Raw genomic sequence first — 12,254 nt, forward strand, 5'->3', positions numbered from 1 at the left:
CCCCACTCATATAAAACAAAAAACAAAAAAAAAAACATGTTTACTAAGGTGTTTTTTTTTTAGTAAGGCATTTTTTTCCTAACAAAAAAAAAAAGGACCATGTATAGTAAGGTGTTTTTTTTTCCTAAAAAAAAAAAAAAAAAAAATGACCATGTATAGTAAGGCATTTTTTTCCTAACAACAACAACAAAAAAGACCATGTATAGTAAGGCGTTTTTTTCCAAAAAAAAAAAAAAAAAAAAAAAAAAAAGACCATGTATAGTAAGGCATTTTTTTCCTAACAAAAAAAAAATGACCATGTATAGTAAGGCGTTTTTTTTTCCTAACAAAAAAATAAAAAATTACCATGTATAGTAATGTGTTTTTTTTTCCTAAAAAAAATGTAGGGAGGTCCCCCACTCATTAAAAAAAAAAAAAAAAAAACATGTTTACTAAGTGTTTTTTTTTTTTTTTAAACAACCATGTATAGTAAGGCGTTTTTTATCCTAAAAAAAAAAAAGAAAAAAAAAAGACCATCTATAGTAAGGCGTTTTTTTTCCTAAAAAAAATAAATAAAATAAAATAAAAAAAGACCATGTATAGTAAGGCGTTTTTTTCCTAAAAAAAAAAAAAAAGACCATCTATAGTAAGGCGTTTTTTTTCCTAAAAAAAATAAATAAAATTACTATACATGGTCATTCATTTTATTTAATTTTATTTAAGGGGGAAAAATGCCTTACACTATGGTTGTAAAAAAATAAAAAAAAAAATAAAAAAATAGGTCTTTTTTTAAAAAATGTTTAGGATGAAAAACGCCTTACTATACAGGGTTGTAAAAAAAAAAAAACACCTTAGTAAACATTTTTATTTATTTATTTTTTTATGAGTGGGGGACCTCCCTACATTTTTTTTTTTTTTTTTAAAGGAGAAAAAACTTCCTTACTTATGGTCGTTTTCTAGGGAAAAGGTCTTAAACATGGTTGGGTTTTTTTGGTGGGGGCGCTTTACTATACATGGACGGTAAAAAAAAATACAATAAAATAATGCCTGGCTTAGTACATAGTCGTTTTCTTTTTTTTAATGAGCGGGGGACCTCCCGACATTATTTTTTTAAGGAAAAAAAACTTCCTTACTTGTTTATTTGTGGGGGGGGGGGGGGGGGGGGGGCGCCTTACTGTACATGGTCGTTTTTTTCAGGGGAAAAAAAAAACGCCTTGCTATACATGGTCTTTTTTTTTTTTTTTTAAGGAAAAGAAACGCCTTACTATACATGGTCATTTTTTTTCCTAAAAAAAAAAAAAATGTATAGCAAGGCATTTTTTTTAAGGCTTTTTTTTTTTTTTTTTTTACGAAAAATGTAGGGACCTCTCAAATAAACCACCATGTTTAAGGCGTTTTCCCCAGAAAACGACCATATATAGTAAGGAAGATTTTTTTTCCTTAAAAAAAATGTAGGGAGGTCCCACACTCATATATATATAAAAAAAAAAAAAAAAAAAAAAAAAAAAAAGACATTGTGTTTTTTTTTTTTTTTTTTTTTTTTAACAACCATGTATAGTAGGGCGTTTTTGTTTGTTTGTTTTTTAACGACCATGTATAGAAGGGCTTTTTTTGTTTTTTTTAACGAGCATGTATGGTAAAGCTTTTTTTTTTTTTTTTAATGACCATGTAGTAAGGCGTTCTTGTTTAAAAGAACGATGTTTAAACGATGTTTAGTAAGTTAAAATGGACATTTACTGTATATTAAACCCTTTATTTACTTTTTTTTTTTAATAAACAACCATGGCAAGGCTTTTTTATTTTTAAAAACGATTAGTAGTTTTATATTTTATAAAATCAGTTTGATGCCCCAGTTCTTGGGGCTGACTTGGATCCAGTCAACAAGAAGGAGTCATGCCATATCACTTATGACAGAAGTTCTTTCAACTGTGTTTTTATTTCACGTACCAATACTTAGAATGACTTAAATCAAAGAAAATGTTTTTGCGTTTACAGTTCTGGCTTCCGAAAAATGATCAGAGCAATCAACTTATTTGCTGCAACTCAGAAATATGCTTGCTTGCCTTCCACAGACACATGCACAAAAATGTACAGAAACAAATCCATAATTAATCCAGACACCTATATTAGGTGATGTCACGTTGCCACGGCAACAGCAGGACGCTGCTCTACGGTTTCTCAACCCGTGAATAATAACCAAACGATTTGGAAGCTTTTATTTGAAGGCAAAATCATTACACAATTGTTGCAGCACTACAAAATGGATTGTTTATTTTTTAATATCCATGTCCCCAATCAACTGTCCCATTTTGAGCATACTTTATAATTAACTGGCTGCGACCACTCTCGTTATGCGTGTGTGTGTGTGTGTTTGTGTCAAAGTTTGGTTCAAGCCCGCTAATTAGTTTCCAAGGCCATTATCACTGATCTCTCACTGCATCAGCATTTTACACTTCTCTTTCTTCTTCTTCTTCTTCTTCATTTCATCATCCCTTAATTATTCATCACTTCATTTCTCCGTTTCCTCTTCCTTAGGTGACTGGCCTCATTCTCACGCTTCCCGTGATAGAAAAACACACGAATCTACGCTCAGGTGTTGGGGGGGGGGGGGAACCACACACAAACACACGCACGTACGCACATACACGCACACAATACACACACTATGCAAACACCGGGAGGAAACATGTCAATGAAGGTCTCCCGAGGTTGCTGTTTGCTGAAAGTGTAACCTACTAACACCAATTTTAACTCTACTGGTGAGCACTAATCATTGAGCGCGCGCACGCACACACGCTGCTTTCTTTGTGTTGGGGTTCTCAAACTTTCTAGGTCAGGAGAGAATTTATTTATTTATTTTTTTCATCATAATCTGAACAAAGCTACTGGAACAAGAAGCCACTTCATACATAGGAAATATTTGTTTTCAGAAAGTTTCTAAGTAAATATGTAGATTTTATCAGTTGAGCCGCAAGTAATAAGACTCAACATATTTGAATTGTTTTGTCAGTAGCTAGTCGAATGTATTGGAAATTGTTTGATGGCTCGCAGGGTGCACACCCGTTTGGTCTCACAATAATTGTTTGAGCCATTATTAGCCAAGTGTGAGCATAGTGAAGATTGTGAGACGGTTACGTTCAGCCCTGCTAATTCGCTGTATATAGTTTCAAAATGTTGACGATAGCATCTCTGTGTTCAACCTCGGAATCTTCACACTTCATTTAACATGATGCTAAAAGAGCCTTGAACATGTTTACCTGCTAAAATTGGAGAGGAAAAAGCACCCCCCAAAAAAGCAAATTAAACAGTGTAGAGCACAGTACAATACTTGCTTTATATCATTAATTAAAAAGTAATTAGCTGTTTTCTTTTCATCCATTACACACATGTATTGTAACAATCAGGTCAGGCTATTTAGCTATTGAAATATAACAATAGGAAACAACAATTTCAACAAACGACAATTTAATTTTCTCTTAGTACAATGTTTTGTTGAAAACCAACATATTACATAAGCACCAGAAAAGAAAAAAAAAATCAATCTTTTTCATTCATTTATCTCTTCAATCTAATGTCAACACTTGTTCTCCACTACAATTTTGTGAAGAGCTCTTTGGTGTATACATTCAATGTGACTGACATGCAAATGTTTTCATTGTTCTGATTGAGACCGGTGAAGTCCGCCTAGCAACAAGTGGCCAGAAAACATCATCATCATCATCATCATCAACTGTAATATAGTTGCAGTTATTTTGCATGCGAACGCAGCACCAAATGATGTCTAGCACAGAATACAAAATGTTTGTTTGGTTTCCTGACACTATATATATATTTTTTTTAAACAAAGCTGCGCATGTACAAGCAGCTGAGGGCGACGTGGGGCACATTACCTTGTTGACTGGCAGCCTGTATTATTCATGAGCTGACGGGCATTGACAGATGACTCCTTCATGAGTGCATGCATGTGAATTGACACTTCCATTTCAACAAGTAATCAAAGAAATGTCGGACTTGCTGTTTGGCATACTCACACACGCGTTCTCCTCACTCTAAGTGGCAATTTGAGGTGCTATTTTTTATTTTTTTTGCTTACCTGAACACAATTAGGGAGAGATGCGACCATTATGTGGAGATAGCATCTTTTCCAGTGATTAGCTTTCGAGCAGACGTTCATGGGATTGCTCCGCAATGTTTACGTTGCAGGGAGCTGACTTTACGTGCCTTATTAGTGCTGCTCAGTCTGTCGGTTCTTGCCATTACTCTGCAAAAGTCCTTTTAATTTTGTGTAGGAATCCACTTTCACCGCGTGGGTTAGCTCATTGAGGTTCTGGGTTCAAATCTCGTTCTGTGACATTAGCCAAGATGTTTGTTGAATTACAAACAATTCCAAATAGCATTCAATGTTAGCGCAACTTTATTTGTGCTTATTCAGATGTGTTCTCGCAACAAAGCATTTCATTTTGACCTGATTGTTTAGAATTTTTCCCATACAAAAAAAATCTTGCTATTAGGGGTGTTCCATACCTTCTACGATATTACCGATTTTTTTTTTTTTGGGTGATAAAAATTTTAAATATCGCGAAAGTGACGTGATGACGTAATGCGTAACGTTATACGTCTTCGTGTCAATTTGGACGTACACGCATCGTTCGCTGCTGCATAAAAACTAATGTCGGAGTGTGTGAGGCTGAAAATCGCTCGTTCTGTCGCGTCTTCGGCAGAGTGGGAGTGAGCTCCGTCGCGTGCGCTGCCAACCAGATTGCGCCATAGTGCGCTGGTGTTATTTGCGCGTATGTAAATTAGGTAATTTGCATACATCTGACGCAAAATATGCCCACCCCAATCTAAATGACAGTCATTGATATACAACATCTAATTCACTAACACCAGCGCAAATAGCCACACCGAGTTTGCGTGACGCAAATAACGTTTATGGAACGCATGTATAAACCTGCCGCAAGCTCGATCCGGGGATCATGACAGCAGTGCACGGCCCTCTCTGGCTGATCACAGAGAGAGAGAGAGAGAGATTTTTCTATGTTGGTTTAGGACACATGACGTAACCCGGGCTGATCGTCAATGGCGGGGAGGCATTTTACGATCATTTTTACGTGCAGATGCATACAGTACGCTCACGCCAACCTCTGAAAATATTTTTTTTTTTAAACGATCGCACCAATAATTTGTACTTTATGAATCGTTGTCGTCTTCTCTGCTCTGTACAGCTTAATGGCGCTATAGACGCTTACTCTCGGTCCAACCTCGCTTTCGGATAATGTCATCTTTCTCGCAACTGTTACTATAACAACCATGTTCTTGGCGCAAATCCATTGCCATGTGTGGTAAGTCAGGCTCAAATTTGCTCCAAGCTGTCAGAATTTGTGGGCGTGTTTACGCCGGTATATGATTAGTGCAATATCCTTAGTGAATAGGTGGGTAACTGGGCGCAGACTGCGGGTGCAGATGTGGTGCAATATTTCGCGCTAATACCTTACGCAGAGCATTCATAGCGAATATACGCCTCAGAATCTTGTTCAAATGTGCCATTTGGTTATTCAGCATGGAGCAGCTCAGTGGTCCATTGGAAAGCACATCTGCCTTGCAATAAAAACATTTATGGTTTTGGATCTCAGCTACTCTTGCTTCCTCTCACTTTTTAAAATCATATAAGTTCGATTAACTCAATTACATTGTCTATACCTGTGATTGTCAAGGATTGTGAAATGTGTCCTGCAATTGACTGCATATCATGCTGCAGCTCATACTTGATCCGAATGACAATGAAAACGGATGGATGGAAATATATTTTTTTTTTCACACTACTCCGAAAATATGTAAATGACAACCTCCCGCGTTAATAGTCTTCTGCCAGTCATTCAAATTTGTCTTCCCGTCCCGGTCTCCGTCATTGTCTCCCGATAGGCTCAAGCAGGCCCGCCGTCGCTCTTTTATGAGCCGCCTCCATCTCGCTGGCAGCGCCACGGAGGCTCGATATTGTGTCATTTGTCACCACGCACGCACACGGCTGCGGGCGCCATCCAGCTCAATGGACACCAAACCAAATTTACTTGTGGAGTGTGGAGCGGGAAGATGGAGACCCTGACGGATGGATGAATGATGGCAGAAAGGCATAAGTGTGGCAAAAAAAAAAAAAGGAGAAAAGTTGTTTTGGGGAATAAAAGCATGGAAGTAAAAGGGAAATGTGCGGAGGAAATAAGCAGAGTGAAAGATTGATGAAGTGAACGTGAAGGCTAATGAGTCCTACTGATTGAACACGTAGTGTGTGTGTGCGTGAGCGTGACAGACGAGTGCTTAAAGGCTAGCCGCGTGTCCATTAGGTGTTTAGTAATGCAATGTAATGACTGAGCTTGTACGGTCGCCTCCAATAATCATGTGTCAGCGTGACTGATGTTGATCACGTGAGCTGCTTAAACATTTACAATCTTTCAGCATACAGAGAGGAACACGCACGTTAAATATGGCGACGTCACGGTGAGGCGGTGGGACGTGGACCCAAGTGCAAGGAAGTCGGGCAGCGGGGAGGCACAGGTGCTCAAAAAGGAAGTGTCATTTAATCAAACCAAAGCGCACACAAGGTACGAGGAAACCTTAAAACAAACAAACAAACAAACAAACAAAATACACAAATACTGAATACTGGCACGAGGAAGGGCGGGCAAACTCAGGTGGACATGATGACAATGCTTGACGAGACAAGGCAAGGAAAACAGAACACAACATCGATCATGACGAACTAAAGAGACTTGAGGGATAAATCAAGCAATAATCAAACGAAACCCAGCTTTTGGCTAGCTTACATTGGGTTGAATATATTTGTTATTTATATCATTTGAAGGAAAAAAACAAAGTGTTATTTGCATGATATATTGGAGTGCTTGTCGTTGGGCCCCATTATGGAAGAATTATGGGGCTTGCCTTAGTTTTCATTTCTTTGTAATTTCTCCCGAGAATATGTACAGTAGATAATCAATATGTTAGGAATTACACGGGATTCCCTGATGGAAGTACTGCATCCCCATAAAATTCCTCCATTTGATACAGTTATTAAAACAGATTGCTACAGAGTGGAAAATATTGATCTTGTAGTAAAATGTGGACCTCCTGTGAAAATCATCACACTACCCAAGGAAAGTGTACAGAAAAACACACTGACTGCAACAGTCTGGATGCCGTCTTGTTCTCAGCCTTGACGTAAGTGAGTGGTTCTGCTATGTCAACTTTTAAATGGGCTGCCACGCCCCCATTTTGCTTCACTTCCTTATATGGCTGTCCTGTCTGCTCAAAGGGATTATTACTATGTTTTGGTCCACACTGGTGACACACTGACCTGAGAAAAGAGATTTTCATGCCATTTACACCTCACGTTTTGGGAGGACCTTCGCACTAGCAACTATATTAGGCCTTTTCAAAATAATAATAATAATAATAATAATAATAATAATAATAATAACAATAAAAAAAAATAAAAATAATAATTATTATTATATAGTAACATTGCGTTGGCATTTAATCGGTAAAACTAAAGCTAACAATAAAAATAAAATAATAGTAGTAGTTCTTATAATAATAATCATGATGTAGTTATTATTACTATTTTATTAATTTTATTAATTTTTTTTATTTTGTATTTTTTCTTAGTTGGAGTTTTACCAATTAAATGCCAATGTAATCTTACTATGTATAATAATAATAATAATAATAATAATAATAATAATAATAGTTTAATAACTACTACTACTATTATTATTACTATTAATATTACATATAGTGAGGTTACATTGGCATTTAATCGGTGAAATTATTTTTACTACTATTACTATCAATACAATACAAACAATAATAATAATAATAATAATAATAATAATAATATTAACAACAACAACAACAATTATCATTATCATTGCCTGTGATTGGCTGGCAACCGGTCCAGGGTGTCCCCCGCCTACTGCCCAAAAGCCAGCTGAGATAGGCTCCAGCACCCCCCGCAACCCTTGTGACAACAGCGGTCAAGAAAATGGATGGATGGATAATAATAATAACAACAAATACTATTATTATTATTATTATTGTTTGAATTGTTGTATTGATAATATAAGTAGTAAAGACAATTGTATTGATAATATTAGCTGTAGTTATTACTATTTTATTATTATTATTAATTCTTTAGAATGAAACGTAAATGCTGTTCAGTAGATATGGGAAGGAAGTAACTTACTTTATCCATTATATACTAGTACCAGGATGTAGTAGTACCATGGAAGTGTTCGTAGCATCTGACAGTAAGACTCAATCCCAATCACTTGACTGTGTGAACATGAGACGTACTTTTCCCTTTGGGCCAACGCTTGTCAGCAGCACGGAGATGACTTGGTGAATAGAAAGCGGCACAAAGAGCACAGAGGGAGAAGGACAAGAGGCAGAAAGGAGTCTGGCTGCCGAGCGGACACGCCCCATCACACAACAGCCGAGACGAGACATCCTCCATTCTTTCCATCTGCGCCATCACCGCAGCTGGCCTCTTCACTTTCTCTCACTCCATTTCACCTCTTTCACCCCCTCCTCATAATTCCTCTTCCTTCTTCTATTGGCTCATCTCCTGCTCATTTTGTGCATGTGAATAGTTCTTTCTCTCCTCAATCTGCTTCTCCTCGCTTCTGCGACAAATTCAAACTCGACTTGCTGCTCTTTTCATTTTGCTTTCTTGTTGCGGTCCATCCATCCATGTTCTATTGTGCTTGTCCTCATTTGGCTTGCTTGTGACATGGAGACTATCCTAGTTGACTTTGGGCCAGAGAAATGGGGTACAGTCTGGACTGGTTGCCAGCCAATTGCATTCATACTTACATTAACACCAATGGACAAAAGATGGAGTGTCTGCAAAAACAAAACAAAAAAACAACCATACACACAAGCTTCGCATAGGATGGCTGAAGCCAGTACTCAAACCAAGAACCATGACGCTATTAACCACTAGTCCACTGTGCCACACTCTTCTTTAAATACAGTCTCTTAAGAAGTTTCATCTTCCAACCAAAATTCTGAAAATGAAGAACTGAAAAAATCTTTTGGGTAAAAGGTGAAACATGCCATGCGTCTTCATCTTCAGCCCCTCTTTGGCCTTGCTCGAGCGAGGCCGATCTGCTCACACAATGTCAGGTTGTCCCGCGCGGAGGCCATATGGCACCGGGCGGTTCCACGTAAGGAGACACAAGACAGACACAAGTTTGTGCACGGGAATGGATGGCGACCCTTGACGGCCGCGGGCAAGTCCGACACTCATTAGTTTCCCATGGCGAATTGATATTGTTCTCGCTAGCTGTTGGCTCACAACGTAGCACAACACAAGGCTGGTCGAATGAATAGCTGGTTCAAATGGGGGGGGGGGAGATTGCAGTCAGCACCAACACCAGGATTTAGGGCCAGTCTGTTTTTGGCTCCTCATTTGAGACCAAAAACTGAATATGTTTGCCTACGCTCGTGTTGCCATAGTGTGCGGATGTATGGCAACACGACACCTGTTGTCTTGCTAGGCGCAGTAATCCCTCGCATAATTGCACTTCACTATTAACACACCTACACCTGCTTGTTGTATGCTCTATTAGCACGTGTTGCTGCTCCGTGTGTGTTAAGGTATCTGTTGTGTGAAAGTTTATAGCTATTCTGCTATCTTAATGCTAACATAGGTTGACCAGATTTTCATAATTAAAAACCACGACAGTGTAATTTCGCTAAAAATCAAATAGACAAGTAATTCTCACCAGGAACTATTTGTAACAAACTTAAGTCAATTTGGTGACTGGTGGTTAGCTAATGCTAATAAAGGCTATCTTGTTGACAGCTAAACAAGGCAATTTGCACTCACCACTATCCAAACTTTTTTTGCTCAGTCTCAGCAGCTATTGGAAGCGAGCTGCGTCGTTTACCTCACTACCGTCACACATTGTAACATTGGAAATATGCTGCCAAAAAAAAAAAAAAAAAAAAGTTAGACATGGAATCAGGAAGTATAGATCGAGTTCCAGTATGACAAAAACACACCTGTTAGCGATTAGAAGTAAACAGGAAACAATTTTACAAACAAATTCCTTTTCAATCGGCTTATCTTATCAATCGCTGTGTGTGATTGACATGAACAACACCCAAAACGGGACAAGATCTGCTTAAAACAGGACAAAACAAATGTAGCTGTCGACTCTCTACTAACCTAACCTAACCTATATTAGCATTAAGCTAGCAGATGTTTGTTAAAGGCAAGCAAGTGAGTGAGAACAGGTGCTAAATGTGTTTTTATAAGTGGCAAAAAAATTCAATGCTCTCTCTCTCTATATCAAATTTTCACCTATCAAGAATGGGTCTGGAACATATATCACCTGCAATAAGTGCTGGTTTAGTGTATTGGATTTTTTTTGCACCCCGCTTTGGCTCCACGAGGCTGAATGTTGTGACACGTCTCTTTCCTGTACCGGATCATACTGGATTGTGCAGATGTGCCCAACGTCGGGCCCAGTGAGCATATGCGCAGTACAAATAATGTTTTGCCAATGGCCCCGCTTTGGGCAGTTACAGTCTGGAGGTTATAAAAGTTTGCATACCCTTTTGCACAACTGCCATCGGTCATATCCGCATCACGACCGAGCGCACGCTGAGTGGTACATTAAAAAAAGATAGACTTTAGCTCATTGCACTGCTTCTTTTTTGTGGCGCAGTAATATTCATGAAATTCATAATGGCCGCATTCATCAGAAGTCTTGGAAGTGCAATCATTTCACTGGATGGAATGTAAATGCATGAAGTATGGATTTAACTGCAATGTGAGCATCCACTGACGCATATGTGGGAACAAAAAAAAAAAAGATCTATCAATAAAACAAATAAATGCAGTTTGAAGTTGCTGAATAATTAGAAGTGTTGTTTACGGAGTTGAAAGACCAAATTGCAACTGGCTTTCGGCAGTAGCTAGACTGCACTCATGTTTACTTGTTGATTCCATTTAGGAATGATGCTAAATGTAGCTGGAGTGCAAGGGTAGTGTGCCAAGATGACAACAATGAGGTCATTGTATCAAGACAAGTTTGCCGTGCATGTGAACCTCTCGTGGTATAAAAAAATAACTAATGTGAGAGTTGTGGAGAGTTTCAAGTCTCCTGTATACTATTTCTGCTTTGGAACAAGCACACAATACAAATCGATACAATCACTGAAATTCTTACATTTGCCATTGTGAAACTTGTTTCAAGACTCAAATACACATGACACCCGTTGAAACAAACAAGTAAATGTCCCAAATAGTCTTAATGGCACAAACAACATAACTTGATCAATTCAACTGACTGTAGCATATTAGCGTTTATCTTTTCAGGTCAAATATTTATGGAGAGGCCTCCGTGGTAAACAAATTATAAGTGCACGATTGTTATCTTTCTGCAATGATTGGCTGTGAGAAGTCACAAGGTTCAAACATTTGAGTTGTAAACACAATAACAACACTAATTGTCATGACTGCATCATGCCAGGGTTATGTTTGGGTTATGACTGTGCTTTGTTTGGGGTCTGATACTGATACTAAAACATTGCCGAGTCTCATGCTGAGTTGAACGCTAAATAAAAATACATTTTAAGACGAGTTTTAAAAACGGACAGTGAAGGGAGTCCTGAATTGGAATTATGTGCTCCCTCCTATAAGCTCCAGTTAGGAGACTAGCAGCAACATTTTGGGCCAGTGGGAGGGGTTTGGGGAGGACTGGCTGACTCCAAAATAAAATGCATTGCCTTTTGCAATCCAGCCAAAATGGAACGAAGGCATGGATTTGCATTTCTTAAGTCCTGTTATAAAATGAAAGGTTTTACTTTAGTCAGCTGCCTAACATTTAAAAAATAAAATAAAAAAAAATAAAAAAAGTTTGACTTTTACTTCCAGACCTCAAAATGTCATATTCACTTGGATAAAGTTCCGTCTTTAGTGAGTGATGATTTCACTCTGAAAGTCATAATTATGCCTTATTTTCCTGCAGGATAAAACTTCGAAGAAGACATAAACACGATATATTTTCCTAATTGGCTGTCTTCGGAGCAGATGGTCTTCGTGGCAGATTAAGAGACCCTTCTCTTGACACACTTTGTGATGTACTGCCATCATTCGCAGTGTTTGCGTATGTGTGACAGAGGAAGAAAAAGGCATGGAAATGAGGAACTTAGCGCGACTTTGTGTTTGAATTGTAATGCAATATTCAGTTGACCTACACTGTCATTGAAAC

This window comes from Festucalex cinctus, chromosome 11, assembly GCF_051991245.1.
Source record: "Festucalex cinctus isolate MCC-2025b chromosome 11, RoL_Fcin_1.0, whole genome shotgun sequence".
Lineage (NCBI taxonomy): Eukaryota > Metazoa > Chordata > Actinopteri > Syngnathiformes > Syngnathidae > Festucalex > Festucalex cinctus.